Source organism: Papio anubis, chromosome 13, assembly GCF_008728515.1.
Source record: "Papio anubis isolate 15944 chromosome 13, Panubis1.0, whole genome shotgun sequence".
NCBI lineage: Eukaryota > Metazoa > Chordata > Mammalia > Primates > Cercopithecidae > Papio > Papio anubis.
Window position 1 is genome coordinate 19,245,940 of NC_044988.1, and position 24,519 is coordinate 19,270,458.

The 24,519-nt window shown below is 41.2% G+C and overlaps 1 pseudogene; it reads right to left on the reverse strand.

Moving 5' to 3' along the window:
• Positions 1–22,087: 22,087 nt before the first annotated feature.
• On the reverse strand, positions 22,088–23,589 carry LOC101024525 (annotated as a pseudogene).
• Between the last annotated feature and the right edge of the window lie 930 nt (positions 23,590–24,519).

The following is a 24,519-nucleotide window of genomic DNA, read 5'->3' on the forward strand; positions in this document are numbered from 1 at the left end:
CAAGAGCAGGGTGATGTACCACCACCGCCAGGTTGATATTCTAGGAATGAATGTCAAGAATAGAGATAGAAATTATGTATTACAGGCGGCCTTATCATAAACATTCTCAGGGCTGTTTTTCTTGCGTAACGTGCTGCAACCCTGCTCCTGTATGATTTTCTCAGAAGTACACAAGCGAGAATGGCGTCTTAGAGCTTTGTTCTACCAGATATAAGAGAAAACGAAATTTATATTAGCATTAGTGAAAGTTAATATTTTAAAAAAGTGCAATATGTTTCTTTTTGTGCATTTTAATACCTCCCCATCTAATGGAGAAAACTGTATTTCCACCACATGTAACATCAAATGCACCACCATACACGTTCATCATGATGTATTCCGTCATTTGTGAGTCCTGTGTAATTCCCTTGCAATTGTCCTGGTATGATACAAGGTCAGCTCATTTCCTATTCAACATATTTGATGAACTATCTAGAGACAAAACAAAGTGTGCAGGAGCAGATTAGTATGTCATGCTATGTAGCTAAATAGTTCTTTTTTATTATTATTATACTTTAAGTTCTGGGACACATGTGCAGAACATGCAGGCTAGTTACATAGGTATACATGTACCATGGTGGTTTGCTGCACCCATCAACCCATCATCAACATTAGGTATTTCTCCTAATGCTATCCCTCTGCTTGCCCCCCTGACAGGCCCCGGTGTGTGATGTTCCCCTGCCTGTGTCCATATGTTCTCATTGTTCAGCTCTCACATATGAGTGAGAACATGTGGTGCTTGCTTTTCTGTTCCTGTGTTAGTTTGTTTAGAATGATGGTTTCCAGCTTCATCCATGTCCCTGCAAAGGACATGAACTCATTCTTTTTTACAGCTGCATAGTATTCCATAGTGTATATGTGCCACATTTTCTTTATCCAGTCTATCATTAATGGACATTCGGGCTGGTTCCAAGTCTTTACTATTGTGAACAGTGCTGCAATAAACATACGTGTGCATGTGTCTTTATAGTAGAATGATTTATAATCCTTTGGGTATATACCCAGTAATGGGATTGCTGGGTCAAATGGTATTTCTAGTTCTAAATCCTTGAGGAATCACCACACTATCTTCCACAATGGTTGAACTAATTTACAATCCCACCAACAGTGTAAAAGCATTCCTATTTCTCTGCATCCTCTCCAGCACCTGTTGTTTCCTGACTTTTTAATGATCACCATTCTAACTGGCATGAGATGGTATCTCATTGTGATTTTGATTTGCATTTCTTTAATGACCAGTGATGATGAGCTTTTTTTTCATATGTTTGTTGGCCACATAAATGTCTTCTTTTGAGAAGGGTCTGTTCATATCATTTGCCCACTTTTTGATGGGGTTGTCTTTTTCTTGTAAATTTATTTAAGTTCCTTGTAGATTCTGGATATTAGCCCTTTGTCAGATGGATAGATTGCAAAGATTTTCTCCCATTCTGTAGGTTGCCTGTTCACTCTGTTGAAAGTTTCTTTTGCTGTGCAGAAGCTCTTTAGTTTAATTAGACCCCATTTGTCAATTTTGGCTTTTGTTGCCATTTCTTTTGGTGTTTTAGTCATGAAGTCTTTGCCCATGCCTATGTCCTGAATGGTATTGCCTAGGTTTTCTTCTAGGATTTTTATGGTTTTAGGTCTTACATTTAAGTCTTTAATCCATCTTGAGTTAATTTTTGTATAAGGTATAAGGAAGGGGTCCAGTTTCAGTTTTCTGCATATGGCTAGCCAGTTTTCCCAACACCATTTATTAAATAGGCAATGCTTTCCCCATTGCTTGTTTTTGTCAGGTTTGTCAAAGATCAGATGGTTGTAGATGTGTGGTGTTATTTCTGAGGCCTCCGTTCTCTTCCATTGGTCTATGTATCTGTTTTGGTACTAGTACCATGCTGTTTTGGTTACTGTAGCCTTGTAATATAGTTTGAAGTCAGGTAGCGTGATGCCTCTTTTTGCATAAGATTGCCTTGGCTATACGGGCTCTTTTGGTTCCATATGAAACTTAAAGTAGTTTTTTCGAATTCTGTGAAGAAAGTCAATGGTAGCTTGATGGAAGTAGCATTTAATCTATAAGTTACTTTGGGCAGTATGGCCATTTTCAAGATATTGATTCTTCCTATTCATGAGCATGGAATGTTCTTCCATTTGTTTTTGTCCTCTCTTATTTCCTTGAGCAGTCGTTTGTAGTTCTCCTTGAAGAGGTTCTTCGCATCCCTTGTAAGTTGTATTCCTAGGTTTTTTTATCTCTTTGTAGCAATTGTGAATGGGAGTTCACTCATTATTTCACTCTCTGTTTGTCTATTATTGGTGTATAGGAATGGTTGTGATTTTTGCACATTGATTTTGTGTCCTGAGACTTCGCTGAAGTTGCTTATCAGTTTAAGGAGTTTTGGGGCTGAGATGATGGGATTTTCTGAATATACAATCATGTCATCTGCAGAGACAATTTGACTTCCTGTTTTCATATATGAATATCCTTTATTTCTTTCTCTTGCCTGATTGCCCTAGCCAGAACTTCCAATACTATGTTGAATAGGAGTGGTGAGAGAAGGCATCCTTGTCTTATGCTGGTTTTCAAAGGGGAATGCTTCTAGCTTTTGCCCATTCACTGTGATACTGGCTGTGGGTTTGTCATAAACAGCTCTTATTATTTTGAGATACGTTCCATCAATACCTAGTTTATTGAGTGTTTTTAGCGTTAAGGGGTATTGAATTTTATCAAAGGCCTTTCCTGCATCTATTGAGATAATCATGTGGTGTCATTGGTTTTGTTTATGTGATGGATTACGTTTATTTACTTGCATATGCTAAACTAGCCTTGCATCCCAGGATGAAACCAACTTGATCATGGTGGATAAGCTTTTTGATGTGCTGTTGGTTTCGGTTTGCCAGTATTTTACTGGGGATTTTTGCATTGATGTTCATCAGGGACATTGGTCTGAAATTTTCTTTTTTTGTTGTGTCTCTGCCAGGTTTTGGCATTAGGATGATGCTGGCCTCATAAAATGAGTTAGGGAGGAGTCTCTCTTTTTCTATTGTTTGGAATAATTTCAGAAGGAATGCTACCAGCTCCTCTTTGTACCTCTGGTAGAATTCAGCTGTGAATCCACCTGGTCCTGGACTTTTTTTGGTTGGTAGGCTATTAATTACTGCCTCAATTTCAGAATTTGTTATTGGTCTATTCAGGGATTCGACTTCTTCCTGGTTTAGTCTTGGGAGGATGTATGTGTCCAGGAATTTCTCCATTTCTTCTAGATTTTCTAGTTTATTTGCATAGAGGTGTTTATAGTATTCTCTGATGGTAGTTTGTATTTTTGTGGGATCAGTGGTGATCTCTCCTTTATCATTTTTTATTGTGTCTATTTGATTCTTCTCTCTTTTCTTGTTTATTACTGTGGCTAGTGGTATATCTATTTTGTTAATCTTTTCAAAAACCCTCCTCCTGGATTCATTGATTTTTTGAAGGGTTTTTCATGTCTCTATCTCCTTTGGTACTGCTCTGATCTTAGTTATTTCTTGTCTTCTGGTAGCTTTTGAATTTGTTTGTTCTTGCTTCTCTAGTTCTTTTAATTGTGATGTTAGAGTGTCAATTTTAGATCTTTCCCACTTTCTACTGTGGGAATTTAGTGTTATAAATTTCCCTCTAAACACTGTTTAGTTGTGTTCCCTAGATTCTGGTATACTATGTCTTTGTTCTCATTGGTTTCAAAGAACTTATTTATTTCTGCTTTAATTTTGTTATTTACCCAGTAGTCATTCAAGAGAAGACTGTTCACTTCCCATGTAGTTGTGTGTTTTGGAGTGAGTTTTTTAATCCTAAGTTCTAATTTGATTACACTGTGGTCTGAGAGACCGTTTGTTGTGATTTCCGTTATTTTGCATGTGCTGAGGAGTGTTTTATTTCCAATTATGTGGTCAATTTTAGAATAAATGTGATGTAGTGCTGAGAAGAATGTATATTCTGTTGATTTGGGGTGGAGGGTTCTGTAGATGTCTATTAGGTCTGCTTGGTCCAGAGCTGAGTTAAAAAATCAGAATATCCTTATTAATTTTCAGTCTAATTGATCTGTCTAATACTAACAGTGGAGTGCTAAAGTCTCTCACTATTATTGTGGGGAGTCTAAGTCTCTTTGTAGGTCTCTAAGAACTTGCTTTATGAATCTGGGTGCTCCTGTATTGGGTGCATATATATTTAGGATAGTTAGCTTTTCTTGTTGAGTGATCCCTTTACAATTATGTAATAGCCTTCTTTGTCTCTTTTGATCTTTGTTGGTTTAAAGTGTGTTTTATCAGAGACTAGGATTGCAACCCCTGCTTTTTTTTTGCTCTCCATTTGCTTGGTAGATCTTTCTGCATCCCTTTATTTTGAGCCTATGTGTGTTTCTACACGTGAGATGGGTCTCCTGAATACAGCACACTGATGGGTCTTGACTCTTTATCCAGTTTGCCAGTCTGTGTCTTTTAATTGGGGCATTTAGCCCATTTACATTTAAGGTTAATATTGTTATGTGTGATATTTCATCCTGTCATTATGATGTTAGCTGGTTATTTTGCCCATTAATTGATGCAGTTTCTTCACCGCATCGATGGTCTTTACAATTTGGCATGTTTTTGCAGTGGCTGGTACCGTTTTTCCTTTCCATATTTAAATGCTTCCTTCAGGAGCTCTTGTAAGGCAGGCATGGTGGTAAGAAAATCCCTCAGCATTTGCTTGTCTGTAAGGGGTTTTATTTCTCCTTCACTTGTGAAGCTTAGTTTGGCTGGATATGAAATTCTGGGTTGAAAATTCTTTTCTTTAAGAAAGTTGAATATTGGCCCCCACTCTCTTCTGGCTTGTAGGGTTTCTGCCAAGAGATCTGCTGTTAGTCTGATGGGCTTCCATTTGTGGGTAACCCAACCTTTCTCTCTGGATGCCCTTAACATTGTTTCCTTCATTTCAACCTTGGTGAATCTGATGATTGTGTGTCTTGAGGTTGCTGTTCTCGAGGAGTATCTTAGTGGTGTTCTCTTTATTTCCTGAATTTGAATATTGGCCTGTCTTGCTAGGTCGGGGAAGTGTCCTGGATAATATCCTGAAGTGTGTTTTCACACTGGATTCCAATCTCCCCATCATTTTCAGGTATACCAATCAAACGCAGGTTTGATCTTTTCACATAATCCCTTATTCTTGGAGGCTTTGTTCCTTTCCTTGCAATCTTTTTTCTCTAATCTTTCTTCACACTTTATTTCATTAAGTTGATCTTTAATCTCCAATATCCTTTATTCTGTTTGATCAATTTGGCTATTGATTCTTGTGTATGTTTCACGAAGTTCTCCTGCTGTGTTTTTCAGCTCTATCAGGTCATTTATGTTCTTCTCTCAACTGGTTATTCTATTTAGCAGTTCCTGTAATCTTTGTAATCTTTTATCAAGGTTCTTAGCTTCCTTGCATTGGGTTAGAACACTCTCCTTTAGTATGGAGAAGTTTGTTATTACCCACCTTCTGAAGCCTACTTCTGTCAATTCGTCAGACTCATTCTCCATCCAGTTTTGTTCCTTCGCTGGCAAGGAGTTGTGATCCTTTGGAGGAGAAGAGGCTTCTGGTTTTTGGATTTCTCAGCATTTTTGTGCTGTTTTTTTCTCATATTCATGGATTTATCTACCTTTGATATTTGCTGTTGGTGACCTTTGGATGGGGCTTCTGTGTGGGCATCCTTTTTGTTGATGTTATTGCTTTCTGTTTGTTAGTTTTCTTTCTAACAGTTAGGCCCTTCTTCTGCAGGTCTGCTGGAGTTTGCTGGAGGTCCACTCCAGACCATGTTTACCTAGGTATCACCAGCAGAGGCTGCAGAACAGCAAAGATTGCTTCCTGCTCCTTCCTCTGGAAGCTTCGTCCCAGAGGGGCACCTGGCAGATGCCAGCCAGAGCTCTCCTGCATGAAGTGTCTATCGACCCCTGCTGGGAGGTGTCTCCTAGTCAGGAGGCACAGGGGTCTGGGACCCACTTGAGGAGGCAGTCTGTCCCTTAGCAGAGCTCAAGTGTTGTGCTGGGAGATCTGCTGCTCTCTGCAGAGCCAGCAGGCAGGAATGTGTAAGTCTGCTGAAGCTGCGCCCACAGCCCCCTTCCCCCAGGTGCTCTGTCCCGCAGAAATGGAAGTTTTATCCATAAGCCCCTGACTGGGGCTGCTGCCTTTCTTTCAGAGATCCCCTGCTCAGAGAGGAGGAATCTAGAGATGCAGTCTGGCTACTGCAGCTTTGCCGTGCTGCAGTGAGCTCCACCCAGTTCGAACTTCCTGTGGGCTCAGTATACACTGTGAGGGGAAAACAGCCTACTCAAGCCTCCGTACTGATGAATGCTTCTCCCCCCACCAAGCTCAAACATCCCAGGTTAACCTCAGACTGCTGTGCTAGGCAGCGAGAATTTCAAGCCAATGGATCTTAGCTTGCTGGGCTCTGTGGGGGGTGGTATCCACTGAACAAGACCACTTGGCTCACTGGCTTCAGCCCCCTTTCCAAGGGAATGAATGGTTCTGTCTTGCTGGCATTCCAGATGCCACTGGGGTATGAAAAAAAACTCCTGCAGCTAGCTCGGCATCTGCCCAAATGGCCGCCCAGCTTTGTGCTTGAAATCCAGGGCCCTGGTGGTGTAGGCACCCAAGGGAACCTCCTGGTCTGCAGGTTGCGAAGACCATGGGAAAAGCACAGTATCTGGGCTGGATAGCACTGTCCCTTACAGCACAGTCCCTCACAGCTTCCCTTGGCTAGGGGAGGGAGTTCTCAACCCCTTGCTCTTCCCAGGTGAGGTGACACCCAACCCTGCTTCTGCTCACCCACCGTGGGCTGTACCCACTGTCTCACCAGTCCCAATGAGATTAACTGGATACCTCAGTTGGAAATGCAGAAATATCTACCTTCTGTGTTGGTCTTGCTAGGAGCTGCAGACTGGAGCTATTCCTATTTGACTATCTTGCCAGCCCTCCCCTGATAAATAGTTCTTTACCTCACCATTCCCTTCATCTTTTCTTGTGTCTAGGATCTACAAGGAGGCTACAAACATATCCCCTCTACTCTTGGCATTAACCACGAAAAAGGATTGAGGATGACTACATGGCCAAGGTATGGAATTTCTTCTAGGGAATGCTACTCTGCTTATTTTGGGGGAGGTTATAGTTCTCCCGTAATCTATTTTACACCCTCTCCTTTGTAGATACAATAGGGTATTTATTTTCACTGTAATAATGCATTCAGTTTACACATGCTTAAATTTAAATAACCCAACTTTAATGGAGAATGATCATGGTGAGGGAATGTTTTCCATAATATATCTTTTGTTTTAGACAAAAATAGCAAGAAAAAGTCACTTCATTTCCAAACATTTATTGAAATAACTCTTTCACAGGGTTCTATTTAACAAACCAATTCCTTTTGGACTTTGACAGGTGATAATGTTGTGAATAAACAATTGTGTATGTCAGTGCATATCTCTGCAAAAGGCAATATGCTACGAGCTGCAGAGTATTCAAGGACATTTGCTGCCTTGATGACCTTCGAATCTTGTAATGGAGAAGAGATAATACATAAACAAAACACAAAACAGAGAGAGGTAAATGACATAAGGGAGATATATGTAAAGAACTTTGGGAGTTTCAAGGAAGATGAACCTCAAATTCCAAGCCTCACTCACAGAAGCCTAGTTAGAAAGTTTGCAATGCGGCCCAAAATCTGTAATGCATTTCAGAGCATCTGAGGCAGTTGGTCCTGAGACCACACTTTGGGAAACAATGATCTAGTAGTCTTTTAACAAAGATAGCTTTTATGGGGCAGAGAGTAGTATCTTTTTATGACTCAGTCTCAGAACACTATCTTGAAGTAATTTTCAATATTACCAGAATACGGCAGTTATATACCATGACAGAAACAGCTCTTGCCATACCTTAAAAATTACTTGTAGGTCCAAAATCTCTCATCTGAAAACTTTTTGGCTAGATATGTGTCAGAATTCCAAATTTGTCTTAAAAAGGTCCTAAACAATTAATCTTTAATAAAAATGTTAAATTACATCTTCTATTGGCATCAAAACTCTTCAGGATCCATAACCTCTCTCTAATCTTCCCAATACAACCCTACCCACAGCACTGCTTCCAAGACCATCTACGTTTTTCTGAAATGATGTACAAATTTAAGTTTAGTTATCAAATTTGCTTTATATTGTACTTCTATTTATATTGACATTAAGCACTCCAGGCCTGGGCAACAAAGCAAGACTCCGTCTCGAAAGAAAGAAGGTTGGGCATGATGGCTCATGCCTGTAATCTCAGCAGTTTAGGAGGCCAAGGCAGGCAGAGTACCTGAGGTCAGGAGTTCCAGACCAGCCTGGCCAACATGGAGTGAAACCCTATCTCTACTAAAAATACAAAATTAGCCAGGCATGGTGGTGCACGCCTGTAATCCCAGCTACTTGGGAGGCTGAGGCAGTAGAATCGCTTGAACTTGGGGGGCAGAGGTTGCAGTGAGCGGAGATGGCGCCACTGTACTCCAGGCTGGGCAACAAGAGTGAAATTCCATCTCAAAAAAAAAAAAAACAAAAGAAAGAAGCCCCAATTTTTCAGATGTAGTGATATATTTTCGCTCACTACTGCTTCTTTTCTTCCATGTGTTACCCCTCTTTATTCTTCCTGGAGCACATTCTTCCTTACTTTTTTATAAAATAATTATGGATGATAAATTTTATGGAAAACATTTCTTCAGCAATCATCCTTAAATACTGCTTTAGATTAAAGAAGAACTATGGACCAGAATTCCCACAGAAATTTGAAGACATTCCTTCTCCCTCTTGCGTACTGTACTTTAAATGAGTTACAGGTCAATTTGATTCTTTCTCCTTTGTACTTTTTTATTCTCTCTGAGTAACATAGAATATTCATTTTATACTTAAAATTTTACTAGGCATTTGTAGGTATTTTCATTATTTTTTAAGGTATTTTTAATTATTTTTCTTGCTCACCATTTAGTAGACAAACGCTTCTAATCTGAATATTCAAGGCTTTTTCCAAGGCAAGAAGAATTTTCTATTCTTTGATTCTTTCTTTCTTTCATTCTACTCCTAAAACTGAGACATTAGAACACCAGGGATCTATCCTCTGAGTCTATCTTTTCTCTAACATCTTTCATTTTTTCTCTTTTACACATTCTGCACAAATAAGGTAGATTGACATTCCACTTTACTAATTCTGTCTTCAGCAGTGTCCCTCAGCCCTTCATCAAGTATAATGTGTTTCAGCAATTATGTCTTTAATTTACAAAATTCCCGAGTGCTTATATTTCACAATAGCCTTCTTTTCCTTGATAACGTATCTTGCCAAGTTCATCTAAAGTTACATCTATATTCTTCATCTGTTCTCTGTATTGACTCTACTTCCATGAGGATTAGTTCTATTTGTTGAGTTTGGAGCCTCTTTCATGCAATCAATTTTCCCATGAGTAACTCTTTCTCTTAACTCCAACTGTTTCTGAGTTTGGGAATATTCCAAGGCTCTTGTTGTACTAGTCACTTTTTTCTCATAGGAAGTTGAGAGTTTCTCCCCTGGGTTTTGTCATCAATCTATTTCCTCTTGGATCTTCCAGAAATCCCTGATGGCTTTTGAAGTATGGTGCATATCTTCAGGCCTGCACAATACACAAGTGTAGGTTGATGGTTGTATATGATTCTTGTTTCTATTTATATTGACATCAAGCACTCCAGGCCTGGGCAAGAAAGCAATAATAAAAAATTATTTTGTTTTCTCTTTGGTTATTGCTTCTTGCATATATTTGGTCTGAAATCCCACAAGGAGGAGAAGTGAGCATCCGGGAAGGACCCTTTGATTCTTGGCAGTAATGTCATCATTACAGCATACAAAATCCCTCCTTCCCAAAGCCCACGCATATGGACTACCAGTGAGGGTCATGTGGATAGCTACATAAGAACTAGTACTGGTGGCAAAGTATCACATAGGGAAGAATGAGGTCCTTGGTGTACCTGTGACAACTGATACTGTAACTCGAATTAATATTAGTTTTTAGGAAAAGAGATACTTTGGAGTCAGAAAGTGCTCATCTCAAAACAGAGCTTCCATATATAAGTGTTTTAGGTCTGGCAAGTGGAGTAATTTTTAAAGAATTTTTCACCAGAGCTTTTTTCCCCTTTATTTTATTTCTCAGGCAGGACGGTGGGCCAGTATTTTAATCTGTAAAAGCCATTTCATTCCTAAGGACTAGGGAACACTAATGTGTGAAATATTTGGAATTTAAATTCTCAGCGCACTAGAATGGTAGTTTCAAATCTAGTTTCTCTTTATGCTGTTTTGAAGAGAAGGCAAGGAAAAGAAAATCACTGTGGAATTCAGCTTTGGATTCATGTGGCTTGTCCTTAGGTCCTGGAATTTACCACCTGGCCCCTCCCCATCAGGGTCTCCACCAGCATGTGATCTCGTGCTGGTTCTCACTTGTTCATTTCATAAGCGCAAATCTTAGATGTGAGCCCAGTCTGTGGGGTCAACTGTGGTGGGTTGGAGCTGGGGGTTGGCATGAAGGTGATCTTGTTTTAAATAATGAATGTGTAAAGAGAATTGGAAACCCGTATATTAGTCAGGTTGATGTAGAGGAAAAACTCAGTGTCATTCTTAAAAGTTCAAGAGCTGAAGAGGAAATTTAAAAGCCTGTGCCCAAACACTGTGCCTCCAGGATGCAGGTTTGCTTCAAACCCCAAAATGGAATGTGATTGTCTCATGAAACAGGTGTTGGTCATACAGTCATGACAGGCAGAATCTGAAACATGTCTTCTATTTTCTCTCTCTTGTTTTATTTGTCTATCCACCTTTCCCAAGAAAACATTGAGTGCCTGCTATGTTCTTTGACTGCCAACAGCAAGGTGGTCTGGATTACACCATGTGCTGAGATCTAGAGAAATAACTTTGCTTGGAAGCAAACTGCTGTCACAACTCCTCATTCGCTTTATTTTGTGGGCATAGGCTAACCCACTGATGTTCTTGCAAGTTCTGCTGACCCTTTTGAGTGTCAGAAAACCAGAGTGGTGAAACAAATGGGTTTGGATTAGCCCTGTTTTAGAGGTGTTTGAGGGAGCCCCACCCATCCCAGTGGAAGATTTTCCAGGTTACAGCTTCTGAAAAAGGAATTGAAACTCCATCTGAGTTTAGCAACTCCAGCTGAAAGTGAACAAAATAAGAAGTGAAGATGGTGAGAATAACACACCATAATTTCTTTCAGATTTTAATTTCAACCAAAGGAGATAGATTCTATAATTTCTCTCTAGTGAATTAAATGGGAGAAAGTTCATATTGTTTCAAGTTTGGGGCATTCTTTATTGCATTACTTTGGTTTGTGGAATAAACTCCAGTGAGCTAGTCTGAATATCATGACTGTGCATAGGAAATAGAAAATGGAATAGGAGTGAATTTTTTCCTTTAAGTAATCTGCAACCTTTAAGTTAACTTAATATACCATTGTGATTCACTTCGGGGACTTTTGGGGGCAATAGTTAAACAGATTCCAGGAGGGTTCTAAGGGACAAGAGATGACATAATATAATGTCATCTAGTGGGTAGAAGCCAGGTATAATATTGGGGGAATTTCTCCAAGTCTGGTGGAACCAAGCTACTTTACAAGACTGTTGGGTTCTGACCAATTGATACTGTTTGCCTGGGACTTTCTTTTTCTTTCTTTCTTTTTTTTGGGGGGGATGGGGGACAAAATCTCACTCTGTCACCAGGCTGCAGTGCAGTGGCACGGTCTTGGCTCACTGCAACCTCCACCTCCTGGGTTCAAGAGATTCTCCTGCCACAGCCTCCCAAGTAGCTGGGATTATAGGCACACGCCACCACGCCTGGCTAATTTTTGTATTTTTTTGGTAGACATAGGGTTTCACCATGTTGGCCCGGCTGGTCTTGAACTCCTAACCTTGTGATCCACCCACCTCGGCCTCCCAAAGTGCTGGGATTACAGGTGTGAGCCACCATGCCCGGCTGCCTGGGACTTTCTTAATTTTAGTGTCCCAGAAACCCTCACCCTATCCCTGTATGAGTGGAGGATAGCTCACCGTCCATGGACCTTAATCCCTGTTTGCCATCCCTGGGGGATGAGAGACAATCAAAAACAAAGATGAAAGTAGAGGGGACACTTTAACTATCTCTGCCCACCTGTTCCCTCAGAAGGATAAAGGGAGGGGTTTTTTAGTGGTCTTCTTCTTCAAATTATTTATTTATTTATTTTAGAGAGAGAGAGAGAGAGAGAGAGAGAGAGAGTCTTGCTCTGTCACCCAGGCTGGAGTGCAGTGACACCGTAAGAGCTCACTGCAGGCTCAACCTCCCAGGCTCAAGGGATCCTCCCACCTCAGCCTACTAGGTAGCTAGGACTACAGGCATGAGCCACCATGCCTAACCAAGAACAGAGATTTTAGTCAACATGGTAAGACCCCCTGGGCTTTCATCAAGTGATGTGTTTTTTTTGTTTTGTTTTACTTTGTTTTTGAGATGGAGTCTTGCTCTGTCACCCAGGTTGGAGGCTGGAGTGCAGTGCTACGATCTTGGCTCACCGCAACCTCAGCCTCCCCGGTTCAAACAATTCTCCTGATTCTGCTGCCTCAGCCTCCCAAGTAGCTGTGATTATAGGTGTGCGCCATCATGCTCAGCTAATTTTTGTATTTTTAGTAGAGTCGGGGTTTCACCATGTTGGCCAGGATGGTCTCAAACTCCTGACCTCAAGTGATCTACCCGCCACGGCCCTCCCAAAGTGCTGGGATTACAGGTATGAGCCACTGTGCCCGGCCATCATCAAGTGTTTTTTTTTTTGTTTTTCTTTCTAGACGAAGTCTCGTTCTGTCCTCCAGGCTAGAGTGCAATGGCACGATCTTGGCTCACTGCAAGCTCCACCTCCCGGGTTCATGCCATTCTACTGCCTCAGCCTCCCAGGTAGCTGGGACTACAGGCACCCACCACCGTGCCCAGCTAATTTTTGTATTTTTTTTTAGTAGAGACAGGGTTTCACTGTGTTAGCCAGGATGGTCTCGATCTCCTGACCTTGTGATCCACCAGCCTAGGCCTCCCAAAGTGCTGGGGTTACAGGTGTGAGCCACCACTCCCGGCCCATCATCAAGTGCTTTTTTACTTGTGGGTGGAAGTACTGCATTCTAAAAGTCTGCACCCACAAAGGAACTATTCTCTTGCTTTCCTGCCTCAGAACAAAATTGAATCTACTTCCCAGAGACCCGCCAACCATTCTGTTCCCCTCTAGTTTCCAGGGGGATTTTGGCCCCCAGGGGACATTTGTCAATGTCTAGAGATATTTTAGGTTATCACAACTGGGAGAGTTGGGTGTGCTACTGTCATTTAGTGGGTAGAAGCCAGGTGTGCTGCTGAAAATCCTACACAGAACAGGTCAGTACCTCCTCACCTCCGCCAACAAAGAATTATCTGCTCCAAAATGCCGTTAGTGCCGATTGTGAAACACTGCTCTTCACTTTTTTCTATGCCATGAGATTATGTATGTAACTGAACCGGGGTATGGGCCATACTTTCTTTGCAAATACACTTGAGTGTGTTGCTTACATGTGGGGAAGCAGGAAGTCTTACTTAGGTTTCCAGGTCTTAACCATGTTTTTGAACATAGGTTTTGGGAGAGCCTTGCATTATCTATCGTGTCTAATGATTTAAGAAGGAATAATAGGTTTCCCTTTTGCTGGTTATTCTTCATATTTGGTTCCCTCTTGATATGATATCCCAAATCTCGTATTGAATTGTAGCTCCCATCATTCCCACGTGTTGTGGGAGGGAGTCGGTGGGAGATAATGGAATCATGCGGGTAGTTTCCCCCATACTGTTCTCATGGTAGTAAGTCTCACGAGATCTGATGGTTTTATAACAGGAAACCCCTTTTGCTTGGTTCTTATTCTCTCTTGCCTTCCGCCATGTAAGATGTACCTTTTGCCTTCTGCCATGATTGGGAGGCCTCCCCAGCCACATATAGCTGTGAGTCCATTAAACCTCTTTTTGTTTATAAATTACTCAGTCTCCAGTATGCCTTTATCAGTAGCGTGAAAACAGACTAATACACCTCCATTGGGAATTCCGTAGGGAAGAGTGATGAATATCAAGCTATGACATGGGTATTCCTTGTTCCTGGGCTATAGGACCATCATAATATCATGAACACTTTGCCTCCATCCATAGCTCCTCCTCTATCCATGTAGCATCAACCTTTCTCTCTATGCACAGTCTTTCCTACGAATGGGAAAACATGCTCATATTTCCTCCTACTGTTTAACAAATAAAAAAATTTTAAAAGCACAATAAAAACCCCCTTTTCTTGATCTCACATCCTTGTTCTCTTCTTCATTTAATAGTGACGTTTTTAAAAATTAGTTAAGAAATGGCAAATTTAACACAACCAATAAGTGTTCCATTAATATGTGGTGGTGGATGAGGTGAACCCGTGCTCAGACACAGACCAGATATGTGGCCACAAGCAAAGCATAGGTTATTGCTTTCATGCAGCCTACCCTTAGTAAATACTGCTAAGGATGAATTAAAAAATTAATCAGTTGAATCACCTTTCAAAGCTCTTGCTAAAATCTGGACGTGGAAACATTAAGAAAGTAAGGAAAATTCAAAAGTTCAGGATCTTCTGGGTTGGGAACAGATACTTCCAACTCTGGAAGCCAGATTCTCATCTTCCCTGGCTCCCTTACAACTAGGACACAAGCATGTGACCTACAACTCAGCAATCAGGCCCTCGGAGTCAGACTTTGACCCAGTAACCAGCAACACAAAGAGGAGTCAGGGAATCAACGACTGTGCATAGTCAATTATCAGGATTGATCCTGTGAGAGCCCCCTCCACCTTCCAGAGGCAGTAGTGATGTTTTCTTTAGCCAGGTCAAAGGTCCAGAAGCAGTGATGAGACTACTACTGGCTAAGTTTCTTTTTTTTTTTTTTTTTTTTGAGATGGAGTCTCGCTCTGTCACCCAGGCTGGACTGCAGTGGCCGGATCTCAGCTCACTGCAAGCTCCGCCTCCCGGGTTTACGCCATTCTCCTGCCTCAGCCTCCCGAGTAGCTGGGACTACAGGCGCCCGCCACCTCGCCCGGCTAGTTTTTTGTATTTCTTAATAGAGACGGGGTTTCACCGTGTTAGCCAGGATGGTCTCGATCTCCTGACCTCGTGATCCGCCCGTCTCGGCCTCCCAAAGTGCTGGGATTACAGGCTTGAGCCACCGCGCCCGGCCTACTGGCTAAGTTTCTTATCCGGTAGTGGAGGCAAGTGTGGACTTTGTGGGATCACTTTTGTGGACTTTGGATGTTTCTTGCTACATAGCCTCTAGACCTGCTTCTTCAGCTTTCCTGGATATGAAGAAAGCTTCTAAATATCATTTAATACATTAGTTTCTGATTCAATTGTCCAACATTTGTTTCTATTGTTTGCCACTAAGAACTCTAATTGGTACCCAGCTGAAGCTCCTTGGCCAAGTGGCAACCAAATGTGGTATAAATAAGACACTGTCAGGCCCTGTTGCAAAAAGGGCAGTCAAGCTAATTGTTGGACAGCAACACCATTTTTGATTAATTACATTTTCTCCCTGATTTTTCCTTCTCTGTTCGCTTCTTCCCCACTTGTGGTAGCTGTATCTGTTAAAATAAGAGTGGTATCAAAATTCTTTTTTGGATCTTAGGGTGAAATTTCTTCTCATCCCTTAAGCTATACTTAAGCCTTGGGCACATCGTAATAGATGAATAAAAAGAAAAGAAAAGAAAGGCAAAAGTAATAGGAAAATAAAGGAGAAATGATAAGAAATATGGATGTAAACTGCTCAGAATTCAATATTCTATGTCAGGTGTCTACAAGCATTTATTGTAAAGGATTAGTAAAGGGTTGCTATAAATATTTTTGGCCGTGTGGGCCATAGGTTTTTTTTCACAGTGATTGAACTCTACCATTGAAACATACAAGCAGCCATAGATAACACTTAAACAGATAGGTACTGTTGTAAATAAAACTTTATTTACAAAAGCAAGTGGTAAGCTAGATTTGGCCCACTGGTCATTGTTTGTTGACCCTTGGTCAATGACATGGTAGGTGCTAGGTTTTTTTCTGTTTATATTTAGGGTCAATACTCTTATATTCATCCATTCATCCATTCTGGAATCACTTCTTGAACACCTATTTTGTCCCACCGTCCAAGATTTCTATAACTGAAGGAGCTCACATTCTGGGATGGATCAGGTGGCAGTAAGTGCCATGTTGGTGCCCTGTCTATGTTCCCTCAAACTTAACTCTTCAGTGCATGCAGACCCAACTTCCTACTGCTGGCACCTTCATTTCTTTGCCTGGGAAATTTCTCCGGTCATGATTGTATACAGTTGTATTCCTCAAAATATTCCAGTGTACTCCTCTTGAAGCTGGATGGTCTCTTTGACTATTTTGAGCAACAGCATATACAAAAATGAGTCCATGGACTATTTGGCCCCAGACTGGAAAGGGTTAGCAGCCTGTATTTCCCATTTTGGGAAACATTTGCTCTTAGAATCTAGCCACCATGTTGTAGAAAGCCCAAGCAGTCACATGGAAAGACCCATGTGGAAAGGACTGAGTATCAACTTGCTAGCTTTGACAATAAACCATTTGGGAAGTTATCCTCAAGCCCTCATCAAACCATACTAATTAAAGCTGTGTAGAACAACGGTAAACTATCCCCACTGAGCCCAACCCAAACCCCGCAGACTCATGAGCAACATGTACACATAAAAGGTAGTTGTTTTAAGCCTGTAAATTTTGAAAGGATTTTAATGCAGTAAAACCCAGGCACTCACCCTAGCCTAAAAGTAGTTATTATCAGCTGTTAACAGATGAAGGATAGGAAGTTTAGAGAAAATAAGCACACCTTGTTCCAAGTTCTTCACAACTAGTAAATTACAGATTAGGATTTCAAACTCAGGTTTTTCTGATCTTAAGGCTCAGAGTCTTTACCTTGTTGCCTGTCAAAACCAGAAACTAAACTGAAAAGAAATGAAATAAGATAAAATGAAAGAAAACGAGGTAATATGAGTCAAGTCAAGATGATAGGTGCTTGCCAAGCCAAGGTTGTCCAGTGTCACTTTTTTGGGAAATGTTCCAGAATGTTGCTATCCCCACACTTTGGTCCTGCCTGTGTTAACTGTATGCCCCCGTATTTAAACTGCTGTCCTAACACTTATCACATACTTTATTGTCCATCTCCACACTTGGGTGAAGCTCTTCTAGGTATCTTACATCTATCACTATGCCTGGCCTTGTTACAGATATTCAATAAGTATTTTGGGGATGGATGAATGAATTATGGAATAGATTGTGGATGCACAAAGAACCTTATCAATTAGACTAGAGATACAACTATTAGACATGTGCTGTCTACAACCTGGAGAACAATGCAAATATGTTTGAAGAGTTCATAAGCTCTCCCACTCCATTCGTCCCCACCCACACCTGCCTCCCCAAGGTAATCCATGTTAATAACCTGGTTGCATCTCTCCACACCTTTCTTCACAGTCATACAAATTTATAAAACACATTGTATGGTTTGGGGGGTTGTTTATTGTTATTCAAATGTTAGGTTACTTTCTGTTTCTCTGAAACTTGTAAGTTGGATAAAAAGCACAGGTTCTAGAGTCAAATTAATTGGGCTTAAATTCTGGCTCCTTGTTTACGAGCTCTGGTATCTTTGGCAAATTATTTAAACATCTTTGTACTCAGGTTTCTTATCTATAAAGTAAAGTGGGGGAAATAATGGTTCTCATCTTATAAAACTGTAAAATGCACAGCACTGCCATCAATAGGTAAGGATCTAACTCTTTTAAAATAACTGCATAGTATTCCACAAAGTAGAAGTACCAACATTCATTTGACCATTCCTAATGATGGCCATTGGTTATTTCCAGTCTTGTTATTGTTATAAACTTTGCTTCAATAAACATTATTGGACTTAAATCTTAGTGCTTTTATTTCCATAGAATATATTACTCAAAGTAGGATTGCTGCGTCAATTTAATTGAATAGATTTGTACTTGGCACAGGGAGAGGTATATCTCAGGGAGAGTGATATGGTTTGGCTGTGTCCCCCGCAAATCTCAACTTGAATTGTAGCTCCCATAATTCCCACTTGTGGGAGGGACCCAGTGGGAGATAACTGAATCACAGGGGCAGTTTCCCCCATACTGTTCTTGTGGTAGTGAACAAGTCTCACAAGATCTGATGGTTTTATAAGGGGTTTCTGCTTTCACTTGGCTCTCGATCTCTCTTGGCTGCTGCCATGAAAGACGTGCTTTTGCCTTCCACCATGATTGTGAGGCCTCCCCAGCCATGTGGAACTGTGAGTTCATTAAACCTCTTTTTCTTTATAAATTACCCAGTATCTGGTATGTCTTTATCAGCAGCATGAGAACAGACTCTTTGAGGAGTGTTCCAGGAATGTGGTCAGAGACTGGGCAGTCATTGTCCATAGAAATCACATGAATTGCCATGAGTCATATATCCATCTGACTTTTGGTTTAAAGTTCACATAAGTTCCTTTGGTCTAGGATTCATGAGAATTTTGTCTTTTTTTGGGGGTAAATTTATTTTAATCACCATGCAGTCGAGAGTGTTGAAGAAATGCTCAAAAACAAAATCACACTGGAGCTACCAGTTTCTTTAGCTTAGCAGAGTGGCTGTATAAAATTTAAAACTCAGAATGAAATCATAAGCCAATCCCCTACAAATTGGGTATACCACATTATTTTAGATCTCTTGTTTTATGTGACTCAGTTTGTAACCGATCTTCCACTTGGGAACCTATTGGTAATTCAAACAACTCTGAATAAAAACATGTGTTGCCTAATACAAGATCTGTGTCCAGTGATTCTTCAGCACAATAGGCTCTTTTTTTTTCTAAATGGGGTTCTTCTCCTTCTGTATTTTTCATTTCCCCTTTCCTTTGTACTTAGATGTCAGATCCTTGGTAGGCTCATAGTACCATCACTGAGACTTAGAAATAGATTATTTTCAAATTGCCATTTCTTTACCACAAAAGAAGCTTTTCTGATTTCTGGGCATTAAGCACTTCCAAAGGTCCTGAGACAGAATATGCAATATTCCTCGGCATGTTCCTGCTTATCACTGATCTTCCCTCCTAAATATTTTTTAGAAATATTTATTGCTCCCCTTCTGTGGGACAAAATTGATCTGGCTTCTTTCTGCCACTTTCTAATGGAAATGAATACCAATATGCCTCCCAAAATAAATAGGCCTCAGGCACCCAGGCACACAAAAAAAGCACTCAACCATACACAGGTATTTGAATCTGTACTCAGCAGCAGTTTTTTGCCAGTGTACAAACAAAACAAAGAGGCCAAGCGCACAGTCCTTCTGGCTGCGTTTTGTCAAACTGAAGCTGAGAACATGGGACCACACATACAAGAAGTATGAGAGAAAATGAGGGATTCTAACACACTGGTTTACTTTACTATTTTCTATGAGAGACTTCACTCATAGACATATTCTTAGTATTCTCATACTAAAGACTCTTTAGTATTCTAACAGACTGGTTTACTTTAGTGTTTTCTGTGAGAGACTTCAAGAACAACAATATGGCTTCCAGAAGCTTGGCAGAGCCCTAAAATGGAGGACTGGTATTATTTGCAGGCACGCACCATCACGCCCAGCTAACTTTTGTATTTTTTGTAGAGACAGGGTTTTACCCTGTTGGTCAGGCTGGTCCCGAACTCCTGACCTCAGGTGATACGTGAGCCACTATGCCTGGCCTGCTTGCTTGCTTTTTTTTTTTTTTTTTTTTTTTCTTAACCTCTTATTTTCTTTACCTCCTTTCTATTCTCACTCTGACTTCAGGCTCTCCCCACATTCTTTTTTTTTTTTTTTTTTTTTTTTTAAACCTGCTTATTCTCACTTCTGGTTTCTGGTCTTCAAGGCAGAAGGGAAGGAAGTTGGGAGGCTGCCCGGGCCTCTTCCCACAGCCTGATGCGTGCCTACTGAGCACAGCTCTTGAAAAGTTCCTTAGATTAGGTCTCTTTCCAGGATGTCTTTGGTTCAGCCCAATTGTCCAAATTGTAAATAGACTTAGCAGCTCTTTTGAAATACAGACAAATGGGCCACTCAAAACTTCTGTAATTTCTTGTGAAAAGACAAACTCTTACTTATGCCAATTTGTTTCTTCTTATCTTTTCTAATTTCCCTGCTTTTCCAGGCCACTTTGTACAGATGTAAAGAGGATGCGGCATTCTACAAGCAGGAAGAATAAAATGTCCATAATGAAAGTCCATACTGGCTTTCCAAAAGGGTTGCATACATCCCTTTAAAAGCAAAACAAAACAGAAAGTTAAAATAAAAGGAAGGACAAAGTTATGATAGGTAAAGACAAACAAAAAACAAAATGTGTTACAATATTTAGTTAAACATATCGGCATTGAAAAGCAAAGAATTAAATTAAACTAAGAAGGGTTTATTGAGAAAAGGTAGGATCCTCCAAGAAGATAAGAGTTACAAACCTTCATGCCCCAAGTGACATAGAGCCAAAATACATAAAGGAAATACTGTTAGGAATGCTTAGAGAAAATGAAAAAGGCAGGAAAAGTGTGCAATTGTAGCAAATTGATCTGCTGGGTGCGGTGGCTCACACCTGTGATCCCAGCACTTTGGGAGGCCAAGGTAGGCAGATCACCTGAGGTCAGGAATTCGAGACCAGCCTGGCCAACATGGTGAAGCCCCGTCTCTACTAAAAATACAAAAATTAGCCGGGCATGGTGGCACATGGCTGTAGTCCCAGCTACTCTACTTGGGAGGCTGAGGCAGGAGAATCGCTTGAACCGGGAGGCAGAGGTTGCAGTGAGCTAAGATTGTGTGACTACACTCCAGCCTGAGTGGCAGCGCGAGACTCAGTCTAAAAAAAAAGAAAAAAAAATTGATGTATGAAGTACTCAAAATTTAAATAAGACTATAAGACATTGCAAATTAAAATATCCAATTAGTAAGAACGATTTAATAGCTGTATTCTTAACTATGTTCTCAATAAACAGAAAATTATGTTCTTGTTTTTTTGCCTTTCAGCCAGATCCGCCATCTTCCAGTAATTCGCCAAAATTACGAACACAAAGGGAAAGAGGAGAGGCACCCGATATATGTTCTCTAGGCCTTTTAGAAAACATGGAGCTGTTCCTTTGGCCACATATATGTGAATCTATAAGAAAGGTGATATTGCAGACATCAAGGGAATGGGTACTGTTCAGAAAGGAATGCCCCACAAGTGTGACCATGGCGAAACTGGAAGAGTCTACAATATTCGCCAGCATGCTGCTGGCATTGTTGTAAATAAACAAGGGCAAGATTCTTGCCAAGAGAATTAATGTGCGTATTGAGCACATTAAGCACCCTAAGAGCTGAGATAGCTTCCTGAAACGCGTGAAGGAAAATGATCAGAAAAAGAAAGAAGCCAAAGAGAAAGGTAAGTGGGTTCAACTGAAGCTCCTGCCTGCTCCACCCAGAGAAGCACACTTTGTGAGAACCAATGGGAAGGAGTTATGAGCTACTGGAACCTATTCCCTATGAATTCATGGCATAGTAGGTGTTTAAAAAAAAGACCTCTGGGCTGTTCTTTGAATAGCCTTGAAAAACATGTAACTCTGGACCAAACATTGGGCTATTTAAAAAACTCAATAAATTCTAGGGAAATCTACTAAGTTACATTCTTTGACAATAATCAAATATAATTTAAAAGTCAATATTAAAAGGTATTTATATGTGTATGTTTAAGTCATACAACTGGAATTTAAAAATAGTTTTCTAAGCAAATTATGGGTTGCAGATTTTAAAAAGCTAAATTACCAGTTAGTTGTAAATAAATGATTATCAGAAGCCCATGTACTGTCAATAGGATATAGCCAAAGATACGAGAGAAACACATTTATTAATAAATAGTAATGATTAAAAAATAAAAGTAAAACAAGACAAAGAAAGGAAGTGATCAATAAAGATATGAGAAGAAATCAATACAATGAAAAGGATATTAATAGTTCTTTTTTTTTTTCTTTTAATTGTCATTTTATAGCTCTCCACCGCATCTGCCCCCCACCCTTCCCTTTGATGACGACGTTTGCAGGTTTCAGGGGGACCAGGGAACAAACAAAGCTGGGGCCTGGCAGCCCCACTACGCTGCCAGCCGGGGAGAGCAAGTCACAATTACAAATTATCACAACAATTAGCTCCTGTACTTAGGGGATCTGCAAATTGAGGAGGCCCCAGCTCCCCATTGTACAGGGGTCTATTTGGCAGTGACCTTGCTCTGGAGACGATGATATTCCCTCAGCCTGAGGGAACTGATGTTGACGAACCTGGTGGCATCAGTTGGCTCATAATTACCCTGCACTTTCATGCTCACCAGCTCCTGGTTGTAGATAGACAGTGGGACTCCCAGCTGAGGATGCACACCTGACCCTTGAGGATGGACACCTGCATTTTTTTTTTCCCTTCCACTCGCTCCTGGAACTTGGCGATGCAGTGGCGGACAAATTCACACTCTGGGCTGTGTCAGAAACTGGTACACACCAGCTCAGCAAATTCCAAGCCCAGGCCTTGTTTGATTTTGCGCACTTCCGGGTCCGTGGTGAAGGCCTTGATGTCTAAATGAGCGTGGTAAAGGATGGCGCCTGCTGGGGTCTCATAGATACCTCGGGACTTCATTCCAGTGAAGCGGTTCTCCACAGTATCAGTGCGGCCACGTCCCGCTTGCCCGCGACTTCGTTTAGGTACATGAAGAGCTCCAAGGAGGTCTGATAGGTGGTGCCATCCTTGACGTTGGTCACCTTCACAGGGACCCCTTTTATAAATTCAATCTCGAGAATATCAGGGGTGTTGGGGGCTTTGGCTGGGTCATGGGTCTTCGTGTAGAGACCTGGAGGCGCTTGGTTCTTGGGGTTCTTCAGGATTCCAGCCTCACGGCTGATGTGCATGAGGTTCTCGTCCATGCTCCACAGGTTCTTAGGAGTGACCAGGATAGGAATCCCGTGTTGCTTTTGTGTATTCTTCCACCAGGTCATTGCGGTCCTTGAACCGGTTGTTCCTACACCCGCAATAAAGGGAACAATGACCACAATAAAGGGAACAATGACCTTTATCTGGGGGCCCGATGAGTAGCAGGTGAGCTCAAATCGGACCTGATCGGTTCCCTTTCCCGTGGTGCCATAGGACACATACCTGGCCCCCTCCCGCTGGGCAATTTCCATTTGTTTGCAGGCAATGCAGGGCTTGGCCAGAGAGGTGCCCAGGAGGCAGCGGTCCTCATACACTGTGCTGGACTGCATGGCCGGTCAGATGAACTCCTCCACAAACTCCCTGCTGGCATCCTCAATGAACACCTTTGTGGCCCCAAGCTTCAGTTTCCTCCTGGCTTCCTCCAAGTCTTCCTCCTGGCCAGTGTTGGCTAGGTAGGCAATGACATCATAGCCTTGTTCCTTCAGCCACATGAGGATGCAGGAGGTGTCCAGGCCGCCACAATAGGCCAGAACATGGAGCCTTTGCTGGACATAGCTATGTCTGGGATTGGAGGCACCAGTTGCTGGCGTCTGGAATCTGTCTTCACGGTGCAGTGAACCACTCAGGCTTGGGCAGCTGTGGCAGGCAACAGAGCAGCGGAAATTAATAGTTCTTAAAAGGAAACTAAATGCTTATTCTTTGATGAGTATAATAAAATTAAATAGACAAACTTTGTTAAGATTGATCAAGAACAAAAGGAAGAAGGGACACACACATAAACTCATTAGGAAGGGAAATAGAATATAAATGCAATCAAGAACATTTAAAAATTAAAAAGAATAATATGTTAAACTTTATGAAAATAAATATTAAAAGTTAGAGGAAACAGATTACTATCTAGAAAAATATTAATCACCAAATAAAACAAAAGAAAGGCCACAAATAAAACTGCAAGATAGGACAGGCACGGTGGCTCATGCCTGTAATCCCAGCACTTTCGGAGACCAAGGCGAGTGAATCACCTGAGGTCAGGAGTTCGAGACCAGCTTGGCCAACATGGTGAAACCACGTCTCTACTAAATACAAAAAGTTAGCCAGGCATGGTGGCACATGCCTGTAGTCCCAGCTACTCCAGAGGCTGAGTCAGCAGAATCACTTGAATCTGGGACGAGGAGGTTGCAGTGAGCCGAGGTCGCGCCGCTGCACTCCAGCCTAGGCAACAGGAGCGAAACTCTGTCTCAAAAAAAAAAAAAAACCTTCCAGATAATCAAAACTTCATCTTCTTTCTAATAAAAGGCCCCAGACATAAATGGTTTTATAGCTGATGCAAACAAACTTTCAAGAACCAGGTAACCCCTATGTTTGTAAGCTCTCTCAGAACATTATTAAAAATACAAAGTTCCCCCAAATTATCCTGCAAGGCTGGCATAACCCTGCTACCAAAGCTCACAAAGACAATAGAATTAAAGGAAACAAACAGAAA